Source organism: Pleurodeles waltl, chromosome 4_2 (genome assembly GCF_031143425.1).
Source record: "Pleurodeles waltl isolate 20211129_DDA chromosome 4_2, aPleWal1.hap1.20221129, whole genome shotgun sequence".
NCBI lineage: Eukaryota > Metazoa > Chordata > Amphibia > Caudata > Salamandridae > Pleurodeles > Pleurodeles waltl.
The window spans coordinates 274,337,443-274,353,316 of NC_090443.1; positions in this window are offsets into that span (position 1 = coordinate 274,337,443).

Sequence of the window (15,874 nt, forward strand, 5' to 3'; positions counted from 1 at the left end):
CATTTCTGTTGCAGAAAGTTCTGGAATCTGAGAGGAGCCACGAATTTCCTTCCACGCAGCGTTCCCCCACGTATCCCGATAAAAATGATACCTCACTTGTGTGGGTAGGCCTAGCGCCCGCGTCAGGAAACGCCCCAAAGCGCAACGTGAACACATCCAAATTTGTGAAGGAAAACAGAGCTGTTTTTTGCAAAGTGCCTACCTGTAGATTTTGGCCTGCAGCTCAGCCGCCACCTAGGGAAACCTACCAAACCTGTGCATTTCTGAAAACTAGAGACCTAGGGGAATCCAAGATGGGGTGACTTGTGTGGCTCGGACCAGGTTCTGTTACCCAGAATCCTTTGCAAACCTCAAAATTTGGCTAAAAAAACACATGTTCCTCATATTTCTGTGGCAGAAAGTTCTGGAATCTGAGAGGAGCCACAAATTTCCTTCCACCCAGCGTTCCCCCACGTCTCCCGATAAAAATGATACCTCACTTGTGTGGGTAGGCCTAGCGCCCGCGACAGGAAACGCCCCCAAGCGCAACGTGGACACATCCAAATTTTTGAATGAAAACAGAGGTGTTTTTTGCAAAGTGCCTACCTGTAGATTTTGGCCTGTAGCTCTGCCGCCACCTAGGGAAACCTACCAAACCGGTGCATTTCTGAAAACTAGAGACCTAGGGGAATCCAAGATGGGGTGACTTGTGTTGCTCGGACCAGGTTCTGTTACCCAGAATCCTTTGCAAACCTCAAAATTTGGCTAAAAAAACACATGTTCCTCACATTTCTGTGGCAGAAAGTTCTGGAATCTGAGAGGAGCCACACATTTCCTACCACCCAGCGCTCCCCCACGTCTCCCGATAAAAAAGCTACCTCACTTGTGTGGGTAGGCCTAGCCCCCGCTACAGGAAACGCCCCAAAGCGCAACGTGGACACATCCAAATTTGTGAAGGAAAACAGAGGTGTTTTTTGCAAAGTGCCTATCTGTAGATTTTGGCCTGTAGCTCAGCCGCCACCTAGGGAAACCTACCAAACCTGTTCATTTCTGAAAACTAGAGACCTAGGGGAATCCAAGATGGGGTGACTTGTGTGGCTCAGACCAGGTTCTGTTACCCAGAATCCTTTGCAAACCTCAAAATTTGGCTAAAATAACACATGTTCCTCACATTTCTGTGGCAGAAAGTTCTGCAATCTGAGAGGAGCCACAAATTTCCTTCCACCCAGCGTTCCTCCACGTCTCCCGATAAAAATGATACCTCACTTGTGTGGGTAGGCCTAGCGCCCGCGACAGGAAACGCTCCAAAGCGCAACGTGGACACATCCAAATTTGTGAAGGAAAACAGAGGTGTTTTTTGCAAAGTGCCTACCTGTAGATTTTGGCCTGTAGCTCAGCCGCCACCTAGGGAAACCTACCAAACCTGTGCATTTATGAAAACTAGAGACCTAGGGGAATACGAGATGGGGTGACTTGTGTGGCTCGGACCAGGTTCTGTTACCCAGAATCCTTTGCAAACCTCAAAATTTGGCTAAAAAAACACATGTTCCTCACATTTCTGTGGCAGAAAGTTCTGGAATCTGAGAGGAGCCACACATTTCCTACCACCCAGCGTTCCCCCACGTCTCCCGATAAAAAAGCTACCTCACTTGTGTGGGTAGGCCTAGCCCCCGCTACAGGAAACGCCCCAAAGCGCAACGTGGACACATCCAAATTTGTGAAGGAAAACAGAGGTGTTTTTTGCAAAGTGCCTACCTGTAGATTTTGGCCTGTAGCTCAGCCGCCACCTGGGGAAACCTACCAAACCTGTTCATTTCTGAAAACTAGAGACCTAGGGGAATCCAAGATGGGGTGACTTGTGTGGCTCAGACCAGGTTCTGTTACCCAGAATCCTTTGCAAACCTCAAAATTTGGCTAAAATAACACATGTTCCTCACATTTCTGTGGCAGAACGTTCTGGAATCTGAGAGGAGCAACGAATTTCCTTCCACCCAGCGTTCCCCCTCGTCTCCCGATAAAAATGATACCTCACTTGTGTGGGTAGGCCGAGCGCCCGCGTCAGGAAACGTCCCAAAGCGCAACGTGAACACATCCAAATTTGTGAAGGAAAACGGAGCTGTTTTTTGCAAAGTGCCTACCTGTAGATTTTGGCCTGCAGCTCAGCCGCCACCTAGGGAAACCTACCAAACCTGTGCATTTCTGAAAACTAGAGACCTAGGGGAATCCAAGATGGGGTGACTTCTGTGGCTCGGACCAGGTTCTGTTACCCAGAATCCTTTGCAAACCTCAAAATTTGGCTAAAAAAACACATGTTCCTCACATTTCTGTGGCAGAAAGTTCTGCAATCTGAGAGGAGCCACAAATTTCCTTCCACCCAGCGTTCCCCCACGTCTCCCGATAAAAATGCTACCTCACTTGTGTGGGTAGGCCTAGCGCCCGCGACAGGAAATGCCCCAAAGCGCAACGTGGACACATCCAAATTTTTGAAGGAAAACAGAGGTGTTTTTTGCAAAGTGCCTACCTGTAGATTTTGGCATCTAGCTCAGCCGCCACCTATGGAAACCTACCAAACCTGTGCATTTCTGAAAACTAGAGACCTAGGGGAATCCAAGATGGGGTGACTTGTGTGGCTCGGACAAGGTTCTGTTACCCAGAATCCTTTGCAAACTTCAAAATTTGGCTAAAAAACACATGTTCCTCACATTTCTGTGGCAGAACGTTCTGGAATCTGAGAGGAGCCACGAATTTCCTTCCACCCAGCGTTCCCCCATGTCTCCCGATAAAAATGATACCTCACATGTGTGGGTAGGCCTAGCGCCCGCGACAGGAAAAGCCCCAAAGCGCAACGTGGACACATCCAAATTTGTGAAGGAAAACAGAGGGGTTTTTTGCAAAGTGCCTACCTGTAGATTTTGGCCTGTAGCTCAGCCGCCACCTAGGGAAACCTACCAAACCTGTGCATTTCTGAAAACTAGAGACCTAGGGGAATCCAAGATGGGGTGACTTGTGTGGCTCAGACCAGGTTCTGTTACCCAGAATCCTTTGCAAACCTCAAAATTTGGCTAAAAAAACACATGTTCCTCACATTTCTGTAGCAGAAAGTTCTGCAATCTGAGAGGAGCCACAAATTTCCTTCCACTCAGCGTTCCTCCACGTCTCCCAATAAAAATGATACCTCACTTGTGTGGGTAGGCCTAGCGCCCGCGACAGGAAACGCCCCAAAGCGCAACGTGGACACATCCAAATTTGTGAAGGAAAACAGAGGTGTTTTTTGCAAAGTGCCTACCTGTAGATTTTGGCCTGTAGCTCAGCCGCCACCTAGGGAAACCTACCAAACCTGTGCATTTCTGAAAACTAGAGACCTAGGGGAATCCAAGATGGAGTGACTTGTGTGGCTCAGACCAGGTTCTGTTACCCAGAATCCTTTGCAAACCTCAAAATCTGGCTAAAAAAACACATGTTCCTCACATTTCTGTAGCAGAAAGTTCTGCAATCTGAGAGGAGCCACAAATTTCCTTCCACTCAGCGTTCCTCCACGTCTCCCAATAAAAATGATACCTCACTTGTGGGGGTAGGCCTAGCGCCCGCGACAGGAAACGCCCCAAAGCGCAACGTGGACACATCCAAATTTGTGAAGGAAAACAGAGGTGTTTTTTGCAAAGTGCCTACCTGTAGATTTTGGCCTGTAGCTCAGCCGCCACCTAGGGAAATCTACCAAACCTGTGCATTTCTGAAAACTAGAGACCTAGGGCAATCCAAGATGGGGTGACTTGTGTGGCTCGGACCAGGTTCTGTTACCCAGAATCCATTGCAAACCTCAAAATTTGGCTAAAAATGCACATGTTCCTCACATTTCTGTGGCAGAAAGTTCTGGAACCTGAGAGGAGCCACGAATTTCCTTCCACCCAGCGTTCCCCCACGTCTCCCGATAAAAATGATACCTCACTTGTGTGGGTAGGCCTAGCGCCCGCGTCAGGAAACGCCCCAAAGCGCAACGTGAACACATCCAAATTTGTGAAGGAAAACAGAGCTGTTTTTTGCAAAGTGCCTACCTGTAGATTTTGGCCTGTAGCTCAGCCGCCACCTAGGGAAACCTACCAAACCTGTGCATTTCTGAAAACTAGAGACCTAGGGGAATCCAAGATGGGGTGACTTGTGTGGCTCAGACCAGGTTCTGTTACCCAGAATCCTTTGCAAACCTCAAAATTTGGCTAAAAAAACACATGTTCCTCACATTTCTGTAGCAGAAAGTTCTGCAATCTGAGAGGAGCCACAAATTTCCTTCCACTCAGCGTTCCTCCACGTCTCCCAATAAAAATGATACCTCACTTGTGTGGGTAGGCCTAGCGCCCGCGACAGGAAACGCCCCAAAGCGCAACGTGGACACATCCAAATTTGTGAAGGAAAACAGAGGTGTTTTTTGCAAAGTGCCTACCTGTAGATTTTGGCCTGTAGCTCAGCCGCCACCTAGGGAAACCTACCAAACCTGTGCATTTCTGAAAACTAGAGACCTAGGGGAATCCAAGATGGAGTGACTTGTGTGGCTCAGACCAGGTTCTGTTACCCAGAATCCTTTGCAAACCTCAAAATCTGGCTAAAAAAACACATGTTCCTCACATTTCTGTAGCAGAAAGTTCTGCAATCTGAGAGGAGCCACAAATTTCCTTCCACTCAGCGTTCCTCCACGTCTCCCAATAAAAATGATACCTCACTTGTGGGGGTAGGCCTAGCGCCCGCGACAGGAAACGCCCCAAAGCGCAACGTGGACACATCCAAATTTGTGAAGGAAAACAGAGGTGTTTTTTGCAAAGTGCCTACCTGTAGATTTTGGCCTGTAGCTCAGCCGCCACCTAGGGAAACCTACCAAACCTGTGCATTTCTGAAAACTAGAGACCTAGGGGAATCCAAGATGGGGTGACTTGTGTGGCTCGGACCAGGTTCTGTTACCCAGAATCTTTTGCAAACCTCAAAATTTGGCTAAAAAAACACATGTTCCTCACATTTCTGTGGCAGAAAGTTCTGGAACCTGAGAGGAGCCACGAATTTCCTTCCACCCAGCGTTCCCCCACGTCTCCCGATAAAAATGATACCTCACTTGTGTGGGTAGGCCTAGCGCCCGCGTCAGGAAACGCCCCAAAGCGCAACGTGAACACATCCAAATTTGTGAAGGAAAACAGAGCTGTTTTTTGCAAAGTGCCTACCTGTAGATTTTGGCCTGCAGCTCAGCCGCCACCTAGGGAAACCTACCAAACCTGTGCATTTCTGAAAACTAGAGACCTAGGGGAATCCAAGATGGGGTGACTTGTGTGGCTCGGACCAGGTTCTGTTACCCAGAATCCTTTGCAAACCTCAAAATTTGGCTAAAAAAACACATGTTCCTCAAATTTCTGTGGCAGAACGTTCTGGAATCTGAGAGGAGCCACGAATTTCTTTCCACCGAGCGTTTCCCCACGCCTCCAGTTAAAAATGATACCTCACATGTGTGGGTAGGCCTAGCGCCCGCGACAGGAAAAGCCCCAAAGCACAACGTAGACACATCCAAATTTGTGAAGGAAAACAGAGCTGTTTTTTGCAAAGTGCCTACCTGTAGATTTTGGCCTGCAGCTCAGCCGCCACCTAGGGAAACCTACCAAACCTGTGCATTTCTGAAAACTAGAGACCTAGGGGAATCCAAAATGGGGTGACTTGTGTGGCTCGGACCAGGTTCTGTTACCCAGAATCCTTTGCAAACCTCAAAATTTGGCTAAAAAAACACATGTTCCTCACATTTCTGTGGCAGAAAGTTCTGCAATCTGAGAGGAGCCACAAATTTCCTTCCACCCAGCGTTCCCCCACGTCTCCCGATAAAAATGCTACCTCACTTGTGTGGGTAGGCCTAGCGCCCGCGACAGGAAATGCCCCAAAGAGCAACGTGGACACATCCAAATTTTTGAAGGAAAACAGAGGTGTTTTTTGCAAAGTGCCTACCTGTAGATTTTGGCCTCTAGCTCAGCCGCCACCTATGGAAACCTACCAAACCTGTGCATTTCTGAAAACTAGAGACCTAGGGGAATCCAAGATGGGGTGATTTGTGTGGCTCGGACAAGGTTCTGTTACCCAGAATCCTTTGCAAACCTCAAAATTTGGCTAAAAAACACATGTTCCTCACATTTCTGTGGCAGAACGTTCTGGAATCTGAGAGGAGCCACGAATTTCCTTCCACCCAGCGTTCGCCCATGTCTCCCGATAAAAATGATACCTCACATGTGTGGGTAGGCCTAGCGCCCGCGACACGAAAAGCCCCGAAGAGCAACGTGGACACATCCAAATTTGTGAAGGAAAACAGAGGGGTTTTTTGCAAAGTGCCTACCTGTAGATTTTGGCCTGTAGCTCAGCCGCCACCTAGGGAAACCTACCAAACCTGTGCATTTCTGAAAACTAGAGACCTAGGGGAATCCAAGATGGGGTGACTTGTGTGGCTCGGACCAGGTTCTGTTACCCAGAATCCTTTGCAAACCTCAAAATTTGGCTAAAAAAACACATGTTCCTCACATTTCTGTTGCAGAAAGTTCTGGAATCTGAGAGGAGCCACGAATTTCCTTCCACGCAGCGTTCCCCCACGTATCCCGATAAAAATGATACCTCACTTGTGTGGGTAGGCCTAGCGCCCGCGTCAGGAAACGCCCCAAAGCGCAACGTGAACACATCCAAATTTGTGAAGGAAAACAGAGCTGTTTTTTGCAAAGTGCCTACCTGTAGATTTTGGCCTGCAGCTCAGCCGCCACCTAGGGAAACCTACCAAACCTGTGCATTTCTGAAAACTAGAGACCTAGGGGAATCCAAGATGGGGTGACTTGTGTGGCTCGGACCAGGTTCTGTTACCCAGAATCCTTTGCAAACCTCAAAATTTGGCTACAAAAACACATGTTCCTCAAATTTCTGTGGCAGAACGTTCTGGAATCTGAGAGGAGCCACGAATTTCTTTCCACCCAGCGTTCCCCCACGTCTCCCGATAAAAATGATACCTCACATGTGTGGGTAGGCCTAGCGCCCGCGACAGGAAAAGCCCCAAAGCGCAACGTGGACACATCCAAATTTGTGAAGGAAAACAGAGGTGTTTTTTGCAAAGTGCCTACCTGTAGATTTTGGCCTGTAGCTCAGCCGCCACCTAGGGAAACCTACCAAACCTGTACATTTCTGAAAACTAGAGACCTGGGGAAATCCAAGATGGGGTGACTTGTGTGGCTCGGACCAGGTTCTGTTACCCAGAATCCTTTGCAAACCTCAAAATTTGGCTAAAAAAACACATGTTCCTCACATTTCTGTGGCAGAAAGTTCTGCAATCTGAGAGGAGCCACAAATTTCCTTCCACCCAGCGTTCCCCCACGTCTCCCGATAAAAATGCTACCTCACTTGTGTGGGTAGGCCTAGCGCCCGCGACAGGAAGTGCCCCAAAGCGCAACGTGGACACATCCAAATTTTTGAAGGAAAACAGAGGTGTTTTTTGCAAAGTGCCTACCTGTAGATTTTGGCCTCTAGCTCAGCCGCCACCTACGGAAACCTACAAACCTGTGCATTTCTGAAAACTAGTGACCTAGGGGAATCCAAGATGGGGTGACTTGTGTGGCTCGGACAAGGTTCTGTTACCCAGAATCCTTTGCAAACCTCAAAATTTGGCTAAAAAACACATGTTCCTCACATTTCTGTGGCAGAACGTTCTGGAATCTGAGAGGAGCCACGAATTTCCTTCCACCCAGCGTTCCCCCATGTCTCCCGATAAAAATGATACCTCACATGTGTGGGTAGGCCTAGCGCCCGCGACAGGAAAAGCCCCAAAGCGCAACGTGGACACATCCAAATTTGTGAAAGAAAACAGAGTGTTTTTTTGCAAAGTGTCTTCCTGTAGATTTTGACCTGTAGCTCAGCCGCCACCTAAGGAAACCTACCAAACCTGTGCATTTCTGAAAACTAGAGACCTAGGGGAATCCAAGATGGGGTGACTTGTGTGGCTCGGACCAGGTTCTGTTACCCAGAATCCTTTGCAAACCTCAAAATTTGGCTAAAAAAACACATGTTCCTCAAATTTCTGTGGCAGAACGTTCTGGAATCTGAGAGGAGCCACGAATTTCTTTCCACCCAGCGTTTCCCCACGCCTCCAGATAAAAATGATACCTCACATGTGTGGGTAGGCCTAGCGCCCGCGACAGGAAAAGCCCCAAAGCACAACGTGGACACATCCAAATTTGTGAAGGAAAACAGAGCTTTTTTTTGCAAAGTGCCTACCTGTAGATTTTGGCCTGCAGCTCAGCCGCCACCTAGGGAAACCTACCAAACCTGTGCATTTCTGAAAACTAGAGACCTAGGGGAATCCAAGATGGCGTGACTTGTGTGGCTCGGACCAGGTTCTGTTACCCAGAATCCTTTGCAAACCTCAAAATTTGGCTAAAAAAACACATGTTCCTCAAACTTCTGTGGCAGAACGTTCTGGAATCTGAGAGGAGCCACGAATTTCTTTCCACCCAGCGTTCCCCCACGTCTCCCGATAAAAATGATACCTCACATGTGTGGGTAGGCCTAGCGCCCGCGACAGGAAAAGCCCCAAAGCGCAACGTGGACACATCCAAATTTGTGAAGGAAAACAGAGGTGTTTTTTGCAAAGTGCCTACCTGTAGATTTTGGCCTGTAGCTCAGCCGCCACCTAGGGAAACCTACCAAACCTGTGCATTTCTGAAACCTAGAGACCTGGGGAAATCCAAGATGGGGTGACTTGTGTGGCTCGGACCAGGTTCTGTTACCCAGAATCCTTTGCAAACCTCAAAATTTGGCTAAAAAAACACTTGTTCCTCACATTTCTGTGGCAGAAAGTTCTGCAATCTGAGAGGAGCCACAAATTTCCTTCCACCCAGCGTTCCCCCACGTCTCCCGATAAAAATACTACCTCACTTGTGTGGGTAGGCCTAGCGCCCGCGACAGGAAGTGCCCCAAAGCGCAACGTGGACACATCCAAATTTTTGAAGGAAAACAGAGGTGTTTTTTGCAAAGTGCCTACCTGTAGATTTTGGCCTCTAGCTCAGCCGCCACCTATGGAAACCTACAAACCTGTGCATTTCTGAAAACTAGAGACCTAGGGGAATCCAAGATGGGGTGACTTGTGTGGCTCGGACAAGGTTCTGTTACCCAGAATCCTTTGCAAACCTCAAAATTTGGCTAAAAAACACATGTTCCTCACATTTCTGTGGCAGAACGTTCTGGAATCTGAGAGGAGCCACGAATTTCCTTCCACCCAGCGTTCCCCCATGTCTCCCGATAAAAATGATACCTCACATGTGTGGGTAGGCCTAGCGCCCGCGACAGGAAAAGCCCCAAAGCGCAACGTGGACACATCCAAATTTGTGAAGGAAAACAGAGGGTTTTTTTGCAAAGTGCCTACCTGTAGATTTTGACCTGTAGCTCAGCCGCCACCTAAGGAAACCTACCAAACCTGTGCATTTCTGAAAACTAGAGACCTAGGGGAATCTAAGATGGGGTGACTTGTGTGGCTCGGACCAGGTTCTGTTACCCAGAATCCTTTGCAAACCTCAAAATTTGGCAAAAAAAACACATGTTCCTCAAATTTCTGTGGCAGAACGTTCTGGAATCTGAGAGGAGCCACGAATTTCTTTCCACCCAGCGTTTCCCCACGCCTCCAGATAAAAATGATACCTCACATGTGTGGGTAGGCCTAGCGCCCGCGACAGGAAAAGCCCCAAAGCACAACGTGGACACATCCAAATTTGTGAAGGAAAACAGAGCTGTTTTTTGCAAAGTGCCTACCTGTAGATTTTGGCCTGCAGCTCAGCCGCCACCTAGGGAAACCTACCAAACCTGTGCATTTCTGAAAACTAGAGACCTAGGGGAATCCAAAATGGGGTGACTTGTGTGGCTCGGACCAGGTTCTGTTACCCAGAATCCTTTGCAAACCTCAAAATTTGGCTAAAAAAACACATGTTCCTCACATTTCTGTGGCAGAAAGTTCTGCAATCTGAGAGGAGCCACAAATTTCCTTCCACCCAGCGTTCCCCCACGTCTCCCGATAAAAATGCTACCTCACTTGTGTGGGTAGGCCTAGCGCCCGCGACAGGAAATGCCCCAAAGAGCAACGTGGACACATCCAAATTTTTGAAGGAAAACAGAGGTGTTTTTTGCAAAGTGCCTACCTGTAGATTTTGGCCTCTAGCTTAGCCGCCACCTATGGAAACCTACCAAACCTGTGCATTTCTGAAAACTAGAGACCTAGGGGAATCCAAGATGGGGTGATTTGTGTGGCTCGGACAAGGTTCTGTTACCCAGAATCCTTTGCAAACCTCAAAATTTGGCTAAAAAACACATGTTCCTCACATTTCTGTGGCAGAACGTTCTGGAATCTGAGAGGAGCCACGAATTTCCTTCCACCCAGCGTTCCCCCACGTCTCCCGATAAAAATGATACCTCACATGTGTGGGTAGGCCTAGCGCCCGCGACAGGAAAAGCCCCAAAGCGCAACGTGGACACATCCAAATTTGTGAAGGAAAACAGAGGTGTTTTTTGCAAAGTGCCTACCTGTAGATTTTGGCCTGTAGCTCAGCCGCCACCTAGGGAAACCTACCAAACCTGTGCATTTCTGAAAACTAGAGACCTAGGGGAATCCAAGATGGGGTGACTTGTGTGGCTCGGACAAGGTTCTGTTACCCAGAATCCTTTGCAAACCTCAAAATTTGGCTAAAAAAACACATGTTCCTCACATTTCTGTGGCAGAAAGTTCTGCAATCTGAGAGGAGCCACAAATTTCCTTCCACCCAGCGTTCCCCCACGTCTCCCGATAAAAATGCTACCTCACTTGTGTGGGTAGGCCTAGCGCCCGCGACAGGAAGTGCCCCAAAGCGCAACGTGGACACATCCAAATTTTTGAAGGAAAACAGAGGTGTTTTTTGCAAAGTGCCTACCTGTAGATTTTGGCCTCTAGCTCAGCCGCCACCTATGGAAACCTACAAACCTGTGCATTTCTTAAAACTAGAGACCTAGGGGAATCCAAGATGGGGTGACTTGTGTGGCTCGGACAAGGTTCTGTTACCCAGAATCCTTTGCAAACCTCAAAATTTGGCTAAAAAACACATGTTCCTCACATTTCTGTGGCAGAACGTTCTGGAATCTGAGAGGAGCCACGAATTTCCTTCCACCCAGCGTTCCCCCATGTCTCCCGATAAAAATGATACCTCACATGTGTGGGTAGGCCTAGCGCCCGCGACAGGAAAAGCCCCAAAGCGCAACGTGGACACATCCAAATTTGTGAAGGAAAACAGAGGGTTTTTTTGCAAAGTGCCTACCTGTAGATTTTGACCTGTAGCTCAGCCTCCACCTAAGGAAACCTACCAAACCTGTGCATTTCTGAAAACTAGAGACCTAGGGGAATCCAAGATGGGGTGACTTGTGTGGCTCGGACCAGGTTCTGTTACCCAGAATCCTTTGCAAACCTCAAAATTTGGCTAAAAAAACACATGTTCCTCAAATTTCTGTGGCAGAACGTTCTGGAATCTGAGAGGAGCCACGAATTTCTTTCCACCCAGCGTTTCCCCACGCCTCCAGATAAAAATGATACCTCACATGTGTGGGTAGGCCTAGCGCCCGCGACAGGAAAAGCCCCAAAGCACAACGTGGACACATCCAAATTTGTGAAGGAAAACAGAGCTGTTTTTTGCAAAGTGCCTACCTGTAGATTTTGGCCTGCAGCTCAGCCGCCACCTAGGGAAACCTACCAAACCTGTGCATTTCTGAAAACTAGAGACCTAGGGGAATCCAAAATGGGGTGACTTGTGTGGCTCGGACCAGGTTCTGTTACCCAGAATCCTTTGCAAACCTCAAAATTTGGCTAAAAAAACACATGTTCCTCACATTTCTGTGGCAGAAAGTTCTGCAATCTGAGAGGAGCCACAAATTTCCTTCCACCCAGCGTTCCCCTACGTCTCCCGATAAAAATGCTACCTCACTTGTGTGGGTAGGCCTAGCGCCCGCGACAGGAAATGCCCCAAAGAGCAACGTGGACACATCCAAATTTTTGAAGGAAAACAGAGGTGTTTTTTGCAAAGTGCCTACCTGTAGATTTTGGCCTCTAGCTCAGCCGCCACCTATGGAAACCTACCAAACCTGTGCATTTCTGAAAACTAGAGACCTAGGGGAATCCAAGATGGGGTGACTTGTGTGGCTCGGACAAGGTTCTGTTACCCAGAATCCTTTGCAAACCTCAAAATATGGCTAAAAAACACATGTTCCTCACATTTCTGTGGCAGAACGTTCTGGAATCTGAGAGGAGCCACGAATTTCCTTCCACCCAGCGTTCCCCCATGTCTCCCGATAAAAATGATACCTCACATGTGTGGGTAGGCCTAGCGCCCGCGACAGGAAAAGCCCCAAAGCGCAACAAGGACACATCCAAATTTGTGAAGGAAAACAGAGGTGTTTTTTGCAAAGTACCTACCTGTAGATTTTGGCCTGTAGCTCAGCCGCCTCCTAGGGAAACCTACCAAACCTGTGCATTTCTGAAAACTAGAGACCTAGGGGAATCCAAGATGGGGTGACTTGTGTGGCTCGGACCAGGTTCTGTTACCCAGAATCCTTTGCAAACCTCAAAATTTGGCTAAAAAAACACATGTTCCTTACATTTCTGTGGCAGAAAGTTCTGCAATCTGAGAGGAGCCACAAATTTCCTTCCACCCAGCGTTCCCCCACGTCTCACGATAAAAATGTTACCTCACTTGTGTGGTTAGGCCTAGCGCCCGCGACAGGAAAAGCCCCAAAGCGCAACGTGGACACATCCAAATTTGTGAAGGAAAACAGAGGTGTTTTTTGCAAAGTGCCTACCTGTAGATTTTGGCCTGTAGCTCAGCCGCCACCTAGGGAAACCTACCAAACCTGTGCATTTCTGAAAACTAGAGACCTGGGGAAATCCAAGATGGGGTGACTTGTGTGGCTCGGACCAGGTTCTGTTACCCAGAATCCTTTGCAAACCTCAAAATTTGGCTAAAAAAACACTTGTTCCTCACATTTCTGTGGCAGAAAGTTCTGCAATCTGAGAGGAGCCACAAATTTCCTTCCACCCAGCGTTCCCCCACGTCTCCCGATAAAAATACTACCTCACTTGTGTGGGTAGGCCTAGCGCCCGCGACAGGAAGTGCCCCAAAGCGCAACGTGGACACATCCAAATTTTTGAAGGAAAACAGAGGTGTTTTTTGCAAAGTGCCTACCTGTAGATTTTGGCCTCTAGCTCAGCCGCCACCTATGGAAACCTACAAACCTGTGCATTTCTGAAAACTAGAGACCTAGGGGAATCCAAGATGGGGTGACTTGTGTGGCTCGGACAAGGTTCTGTTACCCAGAATCCTTTGCAAACCTCAAAATTTGGCTAAAAAACACATGTTCCTCACATTTCTGTGGCAGAACGTTCTGGAATCTGAGAGGAGCCACGAATTTCCTTCCACCCAGCGTTCCCCCATGTCTCCCGATAAAAATGATACCTCACATGTGTGGGTAGGCCTAGCGCCCGCGACAGGAAAAGCCCCAAAGCGCAACGTGGACACATCCAAATTTGTGAAGGAAAACAGAGGGTTTTTTTGCAAAGTGCCTACCTGTAGATTTTGACCTGTAGCTCAGCCGCCACCTAAGGAAACCTACCAAACCTGTGCATTTCTGAAAACTAGAGACCTAGGGGAATCTAAGATGGGGTGACTTGTGTGGCTCGGACCAGGTTCTGTTACCCAGAATCCTTTGCAAACCTCAAAATTTGGCAAAAAAAACACATGTTCCTCAAATTTCTGTGGCAGAACGTTCTGGAATCTGAGAGGAGCCACGAATTTCTTTCCACCCAGCGTTTCCCCACGCCTCCAGATAAAAATGATACCTCACATGTGTGGGTAGGCCTAGCGCCCGCGACAGGAAAAGCCCCAAAGCACAACGTGGACACATCCAAATTTGTGAAGGAAAACAGAGCTGTTTTTTGCAAAGTGCCTACCTGTAGATTTTGGCCTGCAGCTCAGCCGCCACCTAGGGAAACCTACCAAACCTGTGCATTTCTGAAAACTAGAGACCTAGGGGAATCCAAAATGGGGTGACTTGTGTGGCTCGGACCAGGTTCTGTTACCCAGAATCCTTTGCAAACCTCAAAATTTGGCTAAAAAAACACATGTTCCTCACATTTCTGTGGCAGAAAGTTCTGCAATCTGAGAGGAGCCACAAATTTCCTTCCACCCAGCGTTCCCCCACGTCTCACGATAAAAATGTTACCTCACTTGTGTGGTTAGGCCTAGCGCCCGCGACAGGAAAAGCCCCAAAGCGCAACGTGGACACATCCAAATTTGTGAAGGAAAACAGAGGTGTTTTTTGCAAAGTGCCTACCTGTAGATTTTGGCCTGTAGCTCAGCCGCCACCTAGGGAAACCTACCAAACCTGTGCATTTCTGAAAACTAGAGACCTGGGGAAATCCAAGATGGGGTGACTTGTGTGGCTCGGACCAGGTTCTGTTACCCAGAATCCTTTGCAAACCTCAAAATTTGGCTAAAAAAACACTTGTTCCTCACATTTCTGTGGCAGAAAGTTCTGCAATCTGAGAGGAGCCACAAATTTCCTTCCACCCAGCGTTCCCCCACGTCTCCCGATAAAAATACTACCTCACTTGTGTGGGTAGGCCTAGCGCCCGCGACAGGAAGTGCCCCAAAGCGCAACGTGGACACATCCAAATTTTTGAAGGAAAACAGAGGTGTTTTTTGCAAAGTGCCTACCTGTAGATTTTGGCCTCTAGCTCAGCCGCCACCTATGGAAACCTACAAACCTGTGCATTTCTGAAAACTAGAGACCTAGGGGAATCCAAGATGGGGTGACTTGTGTGGCTCGGACAAGGTTCTGTTACCCAGAATCCTTTGCAAACCTCAAAATTTGGCTAAAAAACACATGTTCCTCACATTTCTGTGGCAGAACGTTCTGGAATCTGAGAGGAGCCACGAATTTCCTTCCACCCAGCGTTCCCCCATGTCTCCCGATAAAAATGATACCTCACATGTGTGGGTAGGCCTAGCGCCCGCGACAGGAAAAGCCCCAAAGCGCAACGTGGACACATCCAAATTTGTGAAGGAAAACAGAGGGTTTTTTTGCAAAGTGCCTACCTGTAGATTTTGACCTGTAGCTCAGCCGCCACCTAAGGAAACCTACCAAACCTGTGCATTTCTGAAAACTAGAGACCTAGGGGAATCTAAGATGGGGTGACTTGTGTGGCTCGGACCAGGTTCTGTTACCCAGAATCCTTTGCAAACCTCAAAATTTGGCAAAAAAAACACATGTTCCTCAAATTTCTGTGGCAGAACGTTCTGGAATCTGAGAGGAGCCACGAATTTCTTTCCACCCAGCGTTTCCCCACGCCTCCAGATAAAAATGATACCTCACATGTGTGGGTAGGCCTAGCGCCCGCGACAGGAAAAGCCCCAAAGCACAACGTGGACACATCCAAATTTGTGAAGGAAAACAGAGCTGTTTTTTGCAAAGTGCCTACCTGTAGATTTTGGCCTGCAGCTCAGCCGCCACCTAGGGAAACCTACCAAACCTGTGCATTTCTGAAAACTAGAGACCTAGGGGAATCCAAAATGGGGTGACTTGTGTGGCTCGGACCAGGTTCTGTTACCCAGAATCCTTTGCAAACCTCAAAATTTGGCTAAAAAAACACATGTTCCTCACATTTCTGTGGCAGAAAGTTCTGCAATCTGAGAGGAGCCACAAATTTCCTTCCACCCAGCGTTCCCCCACGTCTCCCGATAAAAATGCTACCTCACTTGTGTGGGTAGGCCTAGCGCCCGCGACAGGAAATGCCCCAAAGAGCAACGTGGACACATCCAAATTTTTGAAGGAAAACAGAGGTGTT